The sequence below is a fragment of the Miscanthus floridulus genome, chromosome 19 (assembly GCF_019320115.1).
Source record: "Miscanthus floridulus cultivar M001 chromosome 19, ASM1932011v1, whole genome shotgun sequence".
Taxonomy (NCBI): Eukaryota; Viridiplantae; Streptophyta; class Magnoliopsida; order Poales; family Poaceae; genus Miscanthus; species Miscanthus floridulus.
This window is the reverse complement of record NC_089598.1, coordinates 18,866,415-18,883,066: the sequence shown is the minus strand read 5'-3', so window position 1 is coordinate 18,883,066 and position 16,652 is coordinate 18,866,415.

Genomic DNA, 16,652 nt, shown 5'->3' with positions numbered 1-16,652 from the left:
GCACGATAATCGTGATGTCTTCGCATGGCAGCCGTCTGACATGCTGTGGATACCCCAGAAGGTCGCCAAGCACACGCTACGCCTTGCCCTAGGCTCTAAGCCCGCCAAACAATGCCTACGTTGCTTCGATAATGAAAGGCACAGGGCCATAGGTGAGAAAATTGCCAAACTCTTGGCAGCCAGGTTCATCAGGGAGGTCTTCCATTCCGACTGGCTCGCCAATCCCGTCCTGGTCAGAAAGAAGACCAGGAAATGGAGAATGTGCGTCGATTATACTAGACTTAATAAAGCGTGCCCGAAGGATCATTTCCCATTACCATGCATAGACCAGATAGTTGACTCCACCTCAGGTTGCGAGATCCTCTCCTTTCTAGATGCCTACTCAGGCTATCACCAGATCATGATGAAAGAGTCCGATCAGCTCGCAACCTTGTTCATCACCCCGTATGGTTCGTACTGCTATGTGACCATGCCTTTTGGCCTGAAGAACACTGGCGCCACCTACCAAAGGTGCATGCAGCAATGCTTCACCGACCAAATTGACCCGCTCGACCAGCCCGATCAGGCCGAGCGGCCAAAACCAATGATCACTGTCTATGTTGATGACATAGTGCTCAAAACGGCTCAAGCTTGTGACCTAATCGCAAACTTGGCCACAATGTTCGCAAACCTCCGAAGGTTCAACATCAAGCTGAATCCTGAAAAATGTGTTTTCGAGGTTCCAAAGGGGAAACTGCTTGGATACATCATATCAGAGCGCGGCATCGAAGCCAACCCCGAAAAGATCGTGGCCATCTCCAACATGGGCCCCATATGCAATGTCAAGGGCATGCAGAGGCTCATCGGTTGCCTGGCTGCCCTAAGCCGCTTCATCTCCTAGCTTGGTGAACGGGGATGTCGCTCTACAAGCTCCTCAAAAGGACGGACGCCTTTGTCTGGACTAAGGAAGCCTAGTAGGCTCTCAAAAGCCTCAAAACATCCCTAACGTCAGCCCCAATCCTCGTCGCTCCCGAGCGGGGAGAACCCTATCGGTGCGGGACCCATGGGATACCCCGCATGGAAGGGAGAACTAGTCTAACTAGGATTCTTTCCCTGTAATCTTAGTAGTAGTATTACTCTGTAATCCTACTAGGAACTCTCATTGTAAACTGACTAGGACTCTAGCCTCCTGACTATATAAAGGAGGGCAGGGCTCCTTAGATCAGGAGTTTAGAGAACAATTGTACAACACAACACTTGACGATCAATCCAACGCAAAGGCTAATGCCGACTGGACGTAGGGGTATTACTCGATCAAAGATCGAGGGTCTGAACCAGGATAAATCGACTGTCTCTTGCATTTACCATCGAGTTTTGCATACGCTGAAGCCCAAATGTACTGCCCCAAGGACCCCCATGGCAGGCTATCGGTGGTCAAACATCGACAAACCCCTCCTCCTTTACATCACGGCAAATAACCATGTGGTGAGCGCCGCCCTGGTTGTAGAGAGGGAGGAACCGGGACACCAGCTCAAAGTGCAGCGACCCATATACTTCATCGGAGAAGTGTGAAAGGATCAAGATGCCCAAGAGGGGGAGTGAATTGGGCTAATTTTAATTTTACTTGCAATAATCAAATCCTATGGATAGCCCAATTAACCCCTTGTGTCTAGAAAAGTGTTTCTATCAAATTAACACACAAAAGACTTGCAACCTATGTTCCAAACTTACTCTAGCATGGTAATTCTATGAATGTAAAGACAAGTATTGAATTGCTCAAAGTAAATACTTAAAGTAAATGCTCAAAGTAAATGGAGAGAGGAACGCGGTGATGTTTTGCCGAGGTATCGGAGAGTCGCCACTCCCCACTAGTCCTCGTTGGAGCACCCGCGCAAGGGTGTAGCTCCCCCTTGATCCGCGCAAGGATCAAGTGCTCTCTACGGGTTGATTCTTCGACACTTCATCACGGCGAATCACCCAAAGCCGCTCAAAACTTGAGTTGGGTCACCCACAAGCTCCGCCGGGTGAACACCAAGCTCCCAATCACCACCAAGCCATCTAGGTGATGGCGATCACCAAGAGTAACAAGCACGAACTCTCACTTGACCACACGAAGCATAATGAGAAGATGGATGCACACTTTGCTACTCTTGATTTGCTAGTGAGGCTACACTCTTGGATTCTCAAATCACAAACACCTCACTAGGACCTTGCTCTTCTTGGCACTCACAAACATGTTTCTCAGCTGTTGGAATGAGCAAAAGTAACTGCACACACGAGTGGAGCTTCTATTTATAAGGCAGCCTAAAAAACAAACCGTTATGAGCTTCTGCGGGGTGACCGGACGCTCCGGTCAGTTCAACCCATGAACCAGTAGTAATGAGTTGACCGGACGCTGGCAGGGTCCGGTCAGCTCTGACCGGACGCGTTCGGTTGCATAAAACCCTTACTGGACTCGACCGAACGCTGGATACTCAGGGTCCGGTCAGTACTGACCGGACGCGTCTGGTCAAAGATTCCCTTCTCTAGAACCTTACTGGAGTCGACCGAACGCTGCCTCTCAGCGTCCGGTCACTTAACCGATCCAGCGTCCGGTCACACCGAACACTGTCTTCTTGATCAAATGAACTGACCAGACCCTGCGGCCAGCGTCCGGTCGCACCGAAGCCAGCGTCCGGTTAGTATTTGACCCTCCATTCACTTACAACTCTCGAACATATGTGAACGAAGTTTGCTCCAAAGGATCTTAGGCATTCATAGGAGCTACCTAGAGCTAGTTTTAACAAGTGTGCACCACACCTAACTCACTAGTCTTAACTAGGTCAAGCTACCCGTTCATACCCCCCTTAATAGTATGGCCAAAGGAAAAACAAAGTCCTAAACTACTCTAAGTGTCTCTCCAACTCCAATCGACACTTAGAACTAGTCATCCTTAACCTTGTCATCAATCTTTTGAAAACCGAAACGATTTCCATCGTAGGGGCATGACAACTTTGATTGCCTGATCGATCTTCATTACCATGACCTAACTTAATTGCATCTGCAAAACACACGTTAGTCATAGTAATCTTGTATTGTCATTAATCACCAAAACCCAACTAGGGGCCTAGATGCTTTCAATCTCTCCCTTTTTGGTGATTTATGACAATACCACCTCGAGTATGTGAAAGAGTGAGGTTTTTGACGGGCTTGGTTCATATAAGCTTTTGTCAATAAGAACAAAAGTGTTAGTCAAGCTTATATGACCCAAGCCAACACAATGTACTCAAAGGATGTGAGTTAAGCATGAGTATGATTAACAAAGCTCATTTGCATCAGAGTATGAACACAGAAGCAAAGGCAAATGAGCATGACATAAGTGATATGACATTTAAATAATGCAAAGTAGAAAGCACACATGTCATATATCACAATCACATAGATAGCACTATCACATATATATAATAGTATGCATGAAAGTAAACACATGAATACATAAGTAATAGTGTATCACACAAATAGAACTCCAAATGTATATAATAAGCTAATACTAGATAACTAGCTCCTCCTAAATGTAGCTCCCCCTGAGACTACATACTCGAACTCCCTCTCCCCCATTGGCGTCAAACACCAAAACCTAGGGGTTGGTCGGTGGGGCTGCAGCGAACGAGCCAGGCACTGAAGAACGTGGGGCAAGCTGGAACTGGGCGCCATCATCATCTGACCCTGAGCTCTGAACTAACTGACCCTCTATGGTAGGAAGTGTCGCTGAAGCGGTCTAGGTCTGAGCTAGGGCTGGTGCTGCCTATGAAGCTGCTAGTATGTCTATCATAGGATCTGATGAGGCGATAGACGAGGGGAGCCTCTGAGTAGTCACTGTGACTGGAGCTGCTGTAGATGGACTGGCGGTATGCATATGAGGTGGAGTAGGCATGCCGGTCAACTCATCGAAGGATGCTCCAAGACTCCTGGAGACTGATGTGTCAGGCACGAATAACGAGGAAGATTGCTCTGGTGTGAAGCCCGTCTGAAGTGGAGTGAACTGTGGGGCTACCATGAGTGAGGCTAACCACTGGGACACCTGTACAAGAGGTGAAGCAAACTGAGCTGGAGGCTGTCCCTGACTCTAGAGCCCACTGGGCTATACTGCTGGAGTCATCAAAGTGGTAGGAGGCTGAGCAAGCTGGGGCAAAGGCTATGGCTATGGGGCCCTAATAGCTGTCACTACATGCTGCATAAAACCCATAAGCTGCTATTGCAAGAGTATCTGCTACTGATGCATCTGCTGCTGCATGACCTGCTGCTGCCTCTGGAACTCGTCCTATCGAGCCTGAAACTAGGCAAAAGAAGCAGCTATCTCTTGTGCCTATCTATCCTATGTCTGCTGCATCCGCTCAAGAATAGCAATGAGAGCGGGGTCTGTCTATGGAGCAGGTGGAGCAGAACTGGAGCTACCGGCCTCTGCATCGTGTCTACGTGGAGGCATCTAAGGAATAGGCTGGTAGTCGTTGTCAGAGCTGTCACTATACTCGCTCACGTCCTGATGTGCCTCTAGCTCCTCCTCCTCAGTGGCTGCAATCCCTCTGATAATCTCATCCTACTGAGCTATGGACTCTAGCATGTTGGGACGACAGCTAGGCTATCTAGGTGCCTGAGGAGTGGTGTGTCTGATCCTCTGGGACAAGTTGTAAGCTGGGAACTCTATGGTGGCACCTGTATACTCATCCATCATACCAGGGGGCTTATCAAGCACTACTCTGTGGATGAGGAATGTGATCTAGTGAGCATAGGGAAGCTGCCTGCGACCCTTGAATCCCTCAGCTATAGTATCCTCCATCTCTAAAAGAAGGAGGTCCTAGATATCAAATACTGTCTGCTGCATCAGGGCATTGAGAAGCCAGAGCTATAAGCAAGTCAGGCCCTCCCTGTATCCCAACCTGGGAAGTAGTGTCCTCCTGATAATGGCCTCTAGCACTCTCGCTATAGGAGTCAAGTCACTGGGGTTCCTTGAAGCAATGTCGCACTAAATCTGTAGGGGGCACCTGCCCTCCATGAGGATGCCTAGGAGGCTCTTGCTATCCATAACAAACCTCATGCATCTTGACAGGCTGTTACTGTAGCCTCAGTATCTCTCTGGCCCTGCCACTCGTCACTCTGTAGTCTTTGCCTCTGAAAGCAAAGTGAATAAATCTGTGATGTGGATCGATGAAGAGTGAAGCATAAAACTGACGAACCCAAGATGGTACATATATTCCTGTCCATCCAATCAAATCTGTTAGCCATGGCAAATATGATAAGTAAGGCCGAATGTGCTCTCCGGCTGCTACCACAATAGACTCTATCCGATAGACTCTCTGAGATCTGAACAGTGCCCCACTGTTGAGATAAGCGTTGTAGAAATCTTCCTACAGTGGCGTGTAGAAACCCTCAGCTGCTCTCTCATCCCTCCTCGGAGGAAACCAAACCTCAAACTCTACAAATCATAGCTACTGAACCTATCTGGCTGTGGCGGCCCTCAAGTCGAGGTGAACCACTGGAGGTGGATCCTGTGGTCTAGGTGGTGGACGAGATCCCCTCCGCTATGTCAGCGGCCTCGACGAGACTGGTACACAGGTCCATCTAGAGCGGCAAAGCTAGGGTGCTGGCTCTATCTCCTCAGCCTCCTAGGTCTACTGTGCCTGCTCGCCCTCCTAAGTCTGCTGAATTGGCTCCTGCTCTGCTGACGGGCCTTCCTCAATGGCAACCCATCATCCTGCAAACATGGCAGTCCTAGCTGGACTACCGTGACGACGCTCAACCTCCTCAAGCACTGCTCTCACTGCTGGTGAAACCGGCTGATCTACAATGACAACTCCGTTGCGGGCACCACCTCTCTCGGCACGCTCTGCGGCCTCTGCAATAGCTGCTACTCTCGCTGTCTCTGCATCGGGGTACTTCCGCTTCTTGGATGTCACCTGCTTGGTTGACTTGCCCTTAGATCCGGTTAGCTGGCGAGGCGAGGGCCTCCGATCATCATCACCTAGACCACCACCAATGTTCTTGGTGTGAGCCATCTGAACTAATCAAGATGATGAACTGACGCTGATGAAGATCAACAGACAAACTGACACTCTCAAGGCTTGGCCTCGATCCTTACTCGTGAGCTTGGCTTCGAGTTGACTGCCAACTGCCACAAGAACCACAACAGCACCGACTCACTACACGATAGAATAGATGGATATATGAATAAATACGATATATCTAATAGATGCGAAACCCTAGAAAGCAAGCAATATAGGTACAAAATTGAGACGATGGGCAAGCTACCTGACGATCTGGCGATCCAAGAAAAGGAAAGGCGACACACGGGGGAACCCTTGGAACCGGTAGGGGCTAGGGTTGCGAGGAACAGCGATGAACAGGTGGCCCTAGAATTTTGTGAAATCAGCGCATTGTAATGCAATTTGATCTAAGCAAATCGAAATTGAATTAGGGAGCTAGCCTTACCGAGAGGAGGTAGACCAAAGGCACTGAAATCGATTTGAATGAGACTTAGTGCCAGAGGAAATGATGGCGGCGCTGTCACTGAGAGCCGCATGAGTCAGACGCGCGGGCTAGGGTTGGCGCGGCATAGGGACAAGTGCTGGCAGGGTAGGGCAGGCATGGTGGCTTGCGAGGCGAGTGCAAGGCGGTCGGCTCGGCGAGTTCCGGTGGCGTGGTGAGCTTGGGCGTGGAGGCTTGGGCGTGAGGTGGCCGGCGTAGGGTTGCGGTGGCGCGGTGAGTAAAGCGGCGGTGATTTGGTGGTGGCTCGGGCTAGGGCAAAGGCGAGGTGAGGGGCAAAAAAAGGGTACGGCTATGGTTAAATAGATTCCCCACACGCGACAGAAAAGGAAACGGAGAAAAGAGTCCTAAAGCCGTGTGAGATCCACTGACCGGACGCTCCGGTGGTATCGACCGGACGCTACCACCCAGCGTCCGGTCGATTCTAGAGAGGTCCAATTCCTCTGGAATCGAGACTGGACGCGTCTGGTGGACCATGACCGGACGCAGACAGGGTCCGGTCAGTACTGCCTTTCCTTCCTTCGATCGACCGGACACTGAAGGTCCTCCTGACCGGACGCACAGACGCAGCGTCCGGTCACTCCTTCGGCAGCAGTTCACCTCCTATGAACTGACCGGACGCTAGATAGCAGCGTCCGGTGCACTTTTTCTAGCAAATCTTCAAACTTCCTTCGCGCTGCCTATTCCCAATCAAGTCCCAACTTGAATAAGATCCAAATAAATACCAATTGGGACTGATGTGAGTGACCTCTCTCAAACCCTCATATTTTTCAAAATATTTTGCCTTAGGCTATAATTCTTTTTAAGAAAATAGGCAACAAGAGGGCAAATGGAACAAAACGACAACACAACATTCATGCATATGCAATACTTGTAAGTAAATCTAGTTGCTTGTCAAGTTTGATCCAAGGTTAAGCTTCTTCACACGCTTTTCGGCGGTTATCTTAACCATGTTAGACAAGCCCTATATGCATTGCCACAAATTAAGCATGTTGTATATTACAATGAATGCAAGGGACAACACAAGCTCAATTTTTAATAAAGTTACTAAAATCAAGTACATTGAGCTCATTCCGTAATCTACAAAAAGTAGCCTCATCTAGCGGTTTAGTGAAAATATCCGCTAATTGATCTTCGGATCTTACACCTTCTAGTGATATATCATTTTTAGCCACATGATCTCTTAGAAAGTGATGGCGGATATCTATATGCTTGGTGCGAGAGTGTTGAACCGGATTATTTGCAAGTTTTACCACACTTTCATTGTCGCACAAAAGAGGTACTTTCTCTAGAACTACTCCATAGTCTAGCAAAGTTTGTTTCATATATAATATTTGTGCACAACAAGCACCCGCGGCAATGTATTCCGCTTCGGCGATGGACAACGCCACACTATTTTGTTTCTTGGAGGACCAAGACACAAGTGATCTACCAAGCAAATGGCACCCTCCGGATGTGTTTTTTCTATCAACTTTGCATCCGGTGTAATCCGAATCGGAATACCCAATTAATTCAAATAAAGCTCCTTTGGGATACCAAAGGCCAATGCTTGGTGTGTGCTTAAGATACCTAAGGATTCTTTTTATGGCAATTAAATGTGTTTCCTTAGGACTAGCTTGAAATCTAGCACACATACACACACTAAACATGATATTAGGCCTAGATGCGGTTAAATATAACAAGCTACCAATCATAGAACGGTAGAGAGTTTGATCAACCGGGTTACCTCCCTCATCTAGGTCGAGATGTCCATTGGTAGGCATTGGTGTCTTGATTGGCTTACATTCATCCATCTTGAATCTCTTGAGAAGATCTTTTGTGTATTTCTCTTGAGAGATGAAGATGCCTTCTTTCATTTGCTTGACTTGAAAACCAAGAAAGAATGTAAGCTCACCAATCATTGACATCTCGAACTCCTTTGACATCAATTCACCAAATTATTTGCATGAGTCTTCATTTGATGATCCAAAGATGATATCATCAACATATACTTGACAAATGAAGATATGCCCATCAAGCTTCTTGGTGAATAGTGTGATGTCGACCTTCCCAATGGTGAAGCCCTTCTCAATGAGGAAGTCCCGAAGGCGCTCATACCAAGCTCTTGGGGCTTGCTTAAGCCCATATAGTGCCTTAGACAACCTATAAACATGATTAGGATATCTAGGGTCTTCAAACCTAGGAGGTTGATCAACATAGACTAGTTCATTAATAAAGCCATTTAAAAATGTACTTTTCACATCCATTTGATATAGTTTCATTTCATGATGTGATGCATATGCAAGAAGGATACGGATGGCTTCTAATCTTGCAACCGGTGCAAAGGTCTCTCCAAAATCCAAACCTTCAACTTGAGAGAACCCCTTTGCAACTAGTCTTGCCTTGTTCCTCACAACAATACCTTGATCATCTTGCTTGTTGCAGAACACCCACTTCGTTCCAATGACTCTTGCACCTTTTGGTCGCTCTTCAAGAGTCCAAACTTCATTGCGAGTGAAGTTGTTCAACTCTTCATGCATGGCATTGATGCAATCCGGATCTTTAAGAGCTTCTTCTACCTTGGTAGGCTCATAGCAAGAGACAAAAGAGTGATGAGCAATAAATGAAGTAAGTTTTTGAGATATAGTCATTACACCCTTTGATGGACTCCCTATGATGAGATCTTGTGGATGATCTTATAGGAGAGGTGTATTTCTTCTATTGACCACTTGAGGAGGAGATTGTGGAGCATCAACATCTTGTGCTTGTACCACCATTTGCTCATGGGAAATATGAGTATCTTTATTTTCCACTCTCCCATCTTTTTCACCATCTTGTGGTACATTTGATGAAGAAGGTTGGTTAATGACGTGTACGTCATCTTCATCATCTTTTGGCTTGATGTCTCCCACTGGAATATTTTTCATAGTCTCCCTCAATGGTTCATCACCTACATCATCAAGATTCTCATGTGCTCCTTGGGAGCCGTTAGATTCATCAAATTCCACATCATATGTTTCTTCAACCAAGCCAGTGGCATGATTAAATACTCTATATGCTTTGGACTTCAATGAGTAACCAACAAGAAAACCTATATCACAACATCTTTGAAACTTCCCTAGGTGTTGCTGCTTCTTGTAGATGTAGCATTTGCAACCAAACACCCTAAAGAATGAGACGTCCGGCTTCTTCCCATTGAGCAACTCATAAGGTGTCTTGCCAAGGAACTTTTGAAGAAATAGGCGGTTGGATGCATAACATGCGGTGTTGATTGCTTCCGCCCATAGAGCTTCGGGGGTGTTGTACTCATCTAGCATTGTCCTTGCAAGAGTGATCAAAGTCTGATTCTTCCTCTCAACTACACCATTTTGTTGAGGAGTATAAGTTGCGGAGACTTCATGTTTGATTCCAACTTCATCACAATAAGCTTCTATGTTTGTGTTGTCAAACTCTTTGCCATTGTCACTTCTTATCTTCTTGAGCTTCACTTCAAATTAATTTTGAGCTCTCTTGGCAAACTTCTTGAAGCAAGATGCAACTTTGGATTTATCATGAAGGAAGAACACCCATGTATACCTTGAATAGTCATCCACAATCACAAGACAATAGAGATTTCCTCCCAAACTCTTGTATGTTGTTGGTCCAAATAAATCCATATGTAGGAGTTCTAGCACTCTTGTGGTTGACATTAAAGCTTTGGTTGGATGAGTGTTTGCTACTTGCTTGCCGGCTTGACATGCACTACAAAGCTTGTCCTTCTCAAACTTCACATCCTTCAACCCTCTCACCAAATCATTCTTCATAAGCTTCTTGAGTGAGCTCATCCCAACATGAGCAAGTCTTCTATGCCATAGCCACCCAAGTGTTGTTTTGGTGAATAGGCAAGTCTTCAAGTTTACATCTTCGGAGGTGAAGTCAACTAGATATAAGTTGTTGTATCTAAATCCATTGAATATCACTTGATTGCCATATACCTTGGATACAACAACCTCCTTCTCAGTGAATAAGCATTGAAAGCCAAGATCACACAATTGCCCAACGGATAGCAAGTTGAAGCTCAATGAAGCAACATAGAGCACATTGGAGATAGAATGATCATTTGATATTGCCACTTTGCCCAATCCTTTAACCTTGCCCTTTGAATTATCTCCAAATGTTATTTTCTCTTGTCCATCTACCTCTTCATCTAGTGAGGTGAACATACGAGGATCACTGGTCATATGTTGAGTGCAATCATTATCAATAACCCAATGACTTCCACTAGTCTTGTAGTTCACCTACATACATGAGATTCAAACTTTAGGAATCCAAACTTGTTGAGGGCCCTTCACCTTCTCAACAAGTGACTTAGCCACCCAAATCTTCTAAGGCTTACTCTTGTTGGGGGGTCCTAAGAACATGACTTTCATCTTTCCACTAGAATCTTTTCTAAGCATGTAGTGAGCATTGAAAGCAAAGGGTCTAGCATGCTTGGGCAAGGGTTGTGGTGGTGGAGTTTGACACTCATGAGCAAAGTGACCTTCTTGTCCACACTCAAAACATCTCTTTGGCTTTGGTTTTGGCTTTGATTGTTGGTGTTGAGCTTGGGCCTTCTTCTTCTCTACACTTGCCATATATCCAATGCCACTTCTATCCATCTTCATGATGGTATTCATGAGTAGCTCATTTTGGAGATGCTTGCCTCTAGCAAACTTGCTCAATCCCACCTTGAGATGCTCTTTCTCCATCTTGAGCTTCTTGTTCTCTTCCTTGAGAATATCATTGTTCTTCTCTTCCTTGAGTTTCTTGTTTTCTTCTTTGAGCTTCTCATTCTCAAGGATCAATTCTTTGTCATGGTCAAGAATTTCTAGCACAATAGTGTTGTGACTTTTCATCTCTTCAAGATCTTTCATGAGCTTCTCATTGTCACTCTTGAGCTTGACATACTCATCATAGTCATTGCACTCAACCACTTGCTTGCCTTTGCTACTAGATCCATGCTCAATGCTTTCATCAATTAAATCGTCACATGAGGTAGCTATATCAATCTTAACAACATGGTTAGTAGCATCATGTGGCTCATTTGGTAAGAATTCTTGTGCAATAACAAGGGTATCATAATTGATCTTTAGAGTTGTATATTCATCTTTTAGCTTGTTGTGACTAGTGATAAGCTCATTGTGCACCCACTCAAGTCTATCATGTTTATCTTTAAGCTCTTTCTTAGAAGATTTGAGCTCCTTGAGTTTGGATGATATAGAATCATTTGTTTCTTTGAGCTCATCATTAGCCTTTTCCAATGTATCACACTTAGCTAAGAGTGAATCATTTTTAGCATCAAGTTTTTCATTTGTAGCTCTACTCTTTCTAATGATCTTAGTGTATTTTCTTAGTATTTTGACAAGATCATCATATGTAGGTGAGTCATCATCATCGCTATCACTATCATCATCACTGGCATGTTCATCATCACTACTATCATCACTCTTAGTTACCTTGCGTTCACCCTTGGCCATAAGGCATAGGTGTGTAGAGGATGATGGCGATGGTGGCGGTGAGGATGCAAGATCAATAGCAATGGCGGCCACCTTCTCATTGTCACTATCATCATCGGATGATCCACTTGATGAATCAATATCCGTGAGCCAATCACCAACAATGTAGGCCTTGCCACTCTTCTTCTTCTTGTAGAAGTCTCTCTTTTTGCCATCTCTTTTCTTGTATGGCTTGTTCTTTTTCTTCTCATCTTCATCTTCATTGCTTGAATCATCTTTCTTGCCCTTGTTCTTGAACTTGTCTTTCTTGGGCTTTGTACATTGATGAGCTAGATGGCCAAGTTTGCCACAATTGTAGCAATCCATCTTGGAGATTGGCTTTCTTCTTGAGCTAGTGAAGAACTTCTTCTTTTTGCCATCAAACTTGATGCCACTCTTGTTTAGCTTTTTTAGCATCTTGGCGGTCTTCTTCACCATGAGAGCAAGACTTTCTTCATCATCTTCATCACTTGAGCTCTCATACTCAAGTCTTGCCTTGCCCTTATCTTGGCTAGCTTTGAATGCTAAGTCTTTCTCTTTCTTCTTTGTAGAGGATGAGCCATCTTGTGGCGTGATGTGCATATACATCTCATGAGCATTGATCTTTCCCAAGATTTGTGTTGGTGTAGTAGCAGAAAGATCACCTTGATGCAGCACGGTCACAATGTGCCCATATTTGTCAATGGGGAGGACACTCAAGATCTTTCTCACAACGTCGGATGGTGACATTTGAGTAAGTCCAAGCCCATTGACTTTCTCTACAAGAATATTTAAACGAGAATACATTTCATTAGCACTTTCTTTGGGAAGCATCTCAAAAGAATTTAGCTTTTTAATTACAAGATGATAGCGTTCCTCACACTCACTCTTAGTTCCCTCATGGAGCGCACAAACGTCCGACCATAGTGCATGGGCGTCTTTGTGGTTCCTTACACGATTGAACACATCTTTGCAAAGGCCTCTAAAGATGGTGTTGCGAGCCTTTGCATTCCATTTTTCATAGTTTACTTCATCGCCTTGAAGTTGTGCGGCATTCTTAGGTGTTGGGAACCCTTGAGAGGCGGCTCTAAGTATTCCAACGTCTAGAGCTTCTAGGTAAGCCTCCATGCGAAATTTCCAATATGGAAAATCATCCCCCTCGAAGATAGGAGGAGGTCCATCCCATGAGACATCTTACTCTAAGCGGTTAAGCTTAAAAACATGAGCACGAGGCTCTGATACTAATTGAAAGGATCAAGATACCCAAGAGGGGGGGTGAATTGGGCTAATTTTAATTTTACTTGCAATAATTAAATCCTATGGATAGCCCAATTAACCCCTTGTGCCTAGAAAAGTGTTTCTATCATATTAACGCACAAAAGACTTGCAACCTATGTTCCAAACTTACTCTAGCATGGCAATTCTATGAATATAAAGACAAGTATTGAATTGCTCAAAGTAAATACTTAAAGTAAATGCTCAAAGTAAATGGAGAGAGGAACGCGGCGATGTTTTGCCGAGGTATCAGAGAGTCACCACTCCCCACTAGTTCTCGTTGGAGCACCCACGCAAGGGTGTAGCTCCCCCTTGATCTGCGCAAGGATCAAGTGCTCTCTATGGGTTGATTCTTCGACACTCCATCGCGGCGAATCACCCAAAGCCGCTCACAACTTGAGTTGGGTCACCCACAAGCTCCGCCGGGTGAACACCAAGCTCCCAATCACCACCAAGCCGTCTAGGTGATGGTGATCACCAAGAGTAACAAGCATGAACTCTCACTTGACCACGCGAAGCCTAATGAGAAGATGGATGCACACTTTGCTACTCTTGATTTGCTAGTGAGGCTACACTCTTGGATTCTCAAATCACAAACACCTCACTAGGACCTTGCTCTTCTTGGCACTCACAAACGTGTTTCTCAGCTATTGGAATGAGCAAAAGTAACTGCACACACGAGTGAAGCTTCTATTTATAAGGCAGCCTGAAAAACGAACCGTTATGAGCTTCTACGGGGTGACCGGACGCTCCGGTCGTGTTGATCGGATGCTTCGGTCAGTTCAACCCATGAACCAGTAGTAATGAGTTGACCGGACGCTGGCAGGGTCCGGTCAGCTCTGACCGGACGTGTCCAGTCGCATAAAACCCTTACTGGAACCTTACTGGACTTGACCGGACGCTGGATACTCAAGGTCCGGTCAGTACTGACCGGACACGTCCGGTCGAAGATTCCCTTCTCTAGAACCTTACTGGAGTCGACCGGACGCTGCCTCTCAGCGTCCGGTCACTTAACCGATCCAGCGTTCGGTCACACCGAACGCTGTCTTCTTGATCAAATGAACTGACCGAACCCTGCGGCCAGCGTCCGGTCGCACCGGAGCCAGCGTCCGGTTAGTATTTGACCCTCCATTCACTTACAACTCTCGAACATATGTGAACGAAGTTTGCTCCAAAGGATCTTAGGCATTCATAGGAGCTACCTAGAGCTAGTTTTAACAAGTGTGCACCACACCTAACTCACTAGTCTTAACTAGGTCAAGCTACCCGTTCATACCCCCCTTAATAGTATGGCCAAAGGAAAAACAAAGTCCTAAACTACTCTAAGTGTCTCTCCAACTCCAATCGACACTTAGAACTAGTCATCCTTAACCTTGTCGTCAATCCTTTGAAAACCGAAACGATTTCCATCGTAGGGGCATGACAACTTTGATTGCCCGATCGATCTTCATTACCATGACCTAACTTAATTGCATCTACAAAACACACATTAGTCATAGTAATCTTGTATTGTCATTAATCACCGAAACTCAACTAGGGGCCTAGATGCTTTCAAAGTGCTTACCGACCCTAAGGTCCGGTACCCCCAGGTGTAGAAACTCCTATACGCCGTACTAATGGCAACCAGGAAGCTCCTACACTACTTCACCGATCACAAAGTCACAGTCATCACTTCATACCCCCTTGGAGACATCGTCCACAACCGTGACACCGTGGGACAAATCTCCAAGTGGGCTCTTGAACTCATGGGCCATGACATCAGATATACTCCCCGCACCGCTATTAAGTCTCAGGCTCTCATGGACTTTGTCACCGAATTGATGGAGGTCCAGCTACCAATTCTGGACGTCACCCACGAATACTGGACAATGTACTTCGACGGGTCCGTAATGGCGCTCGGCTCGGGAGCTAGAGTGGTTCTGATCTCCCTAGATGGGAGTAGGCTCCATTACGCCATCTGCCTACATTTCTTAGCTTCAAACAACACCACGGAATACGAGGCCCTTATCAATGGACTCCGCATCGCCATCGAGCTCGGCGCTATGCGACTCTACGTCCGTGGTGACTCAGAACTAGTCGTTGTTCAGGTCATGAAAGAGTCCTCCTGCAAAAGCCCCCTCATGACGGCATACTGTCAAGAGGTGCGCAAGCTCGAGGACAAATTCTAGGGGATCGAACTGCATCACATACCTCAAAGGGACAACGATGTCGCTGATTTCCTCGCAAAACTGGCCGCTAGGAGGGATCTGACCCCAAGAGGGGTCTTCATCAATGACATCCATGAGCCATCCGCTCGCATCTTGGAAGATCCAACCCGGACGCACCCCAACGCCCAACCAGCGCCTGGGGGCTCCGACCCCAGTACCTCTACACCACCAGCAAGCGTCGCTGTATTAGCGCCCGATCAAACCGATTAGCGAGTACCACTACTCACCTACATCCTCGAAGAGGTTCTCCCGCCCGAAAGGACAGAGGCCCGATGAATCGCTCGACGCACCAAAACCTTCATCGCACTCGGTGACGAGCTCTACAAGCAGAGCCCATCAGGGGTACTCATGAAGTGTATCCTCACTAGCCAAGGGAAGGATCTCCTCCTCGAGGTTCATGCCGACATTTGCGGGCATCACGCGGCCCCAAGGTCATTGGTTGGAAAAGCCTTCCGCCAAGATTTTTACTAGCCCACCGCACTACGAGATGCAGAGGAAGTCGTTTGCAGGTGTGAGGGATGCCAGCTCTACGCCTGGCAAACCCATTTGCTGGCACAAGAGCTCTAAACCATCCCTATCACCTGGCCATTCACGGTCTGGGGCCTCGACATGGTAGGACCCCTCAAAAAGGCCTCGGGCGGTTTCACTCACCTACTCGTAGCAGTCAACAAATTCACCAAGTGGATAGAGGCCAAACCCATCACCAACATCCAGTCGGAAGAAGCAGTCAAGTTCTTCCTTGACATCATCTACCGATTCGACGTTCCCAACTGTATCATCACTGACCACAGGACTAACTTCACCGGGAAAAAGTTCCTATACTTCAGCGTCGGATACAGCATCAGGATCGACTGGGCCTCGGTCGGACATCCATGAACCAATGGTTAGGTCGAACACGCCAATGGCATGGTCCTCCAAGGACTTAAGTCACGCATCTTCAACCGACTCAACTAATATGTCGGGAGATGGGTTGCGGAGGTCCCAGCGATCCTCTGGAGCCTACGAATGATCCCAAACCGATCCACGGGATTCACACCCTTCTTCCTAGCCTACGGAGTCGAGGCCGTGTTGCCCTCCGACCTCGACCATAGCGCACCAAGAGTGAAGGCTTTCGACCACGACCGAGCCGTGGAGGCCCAACAAGACGTAGTCGACCTACTCGAAGAGGCCCGTGAAGCAACCGTCATCCGCTCCGCTCGCT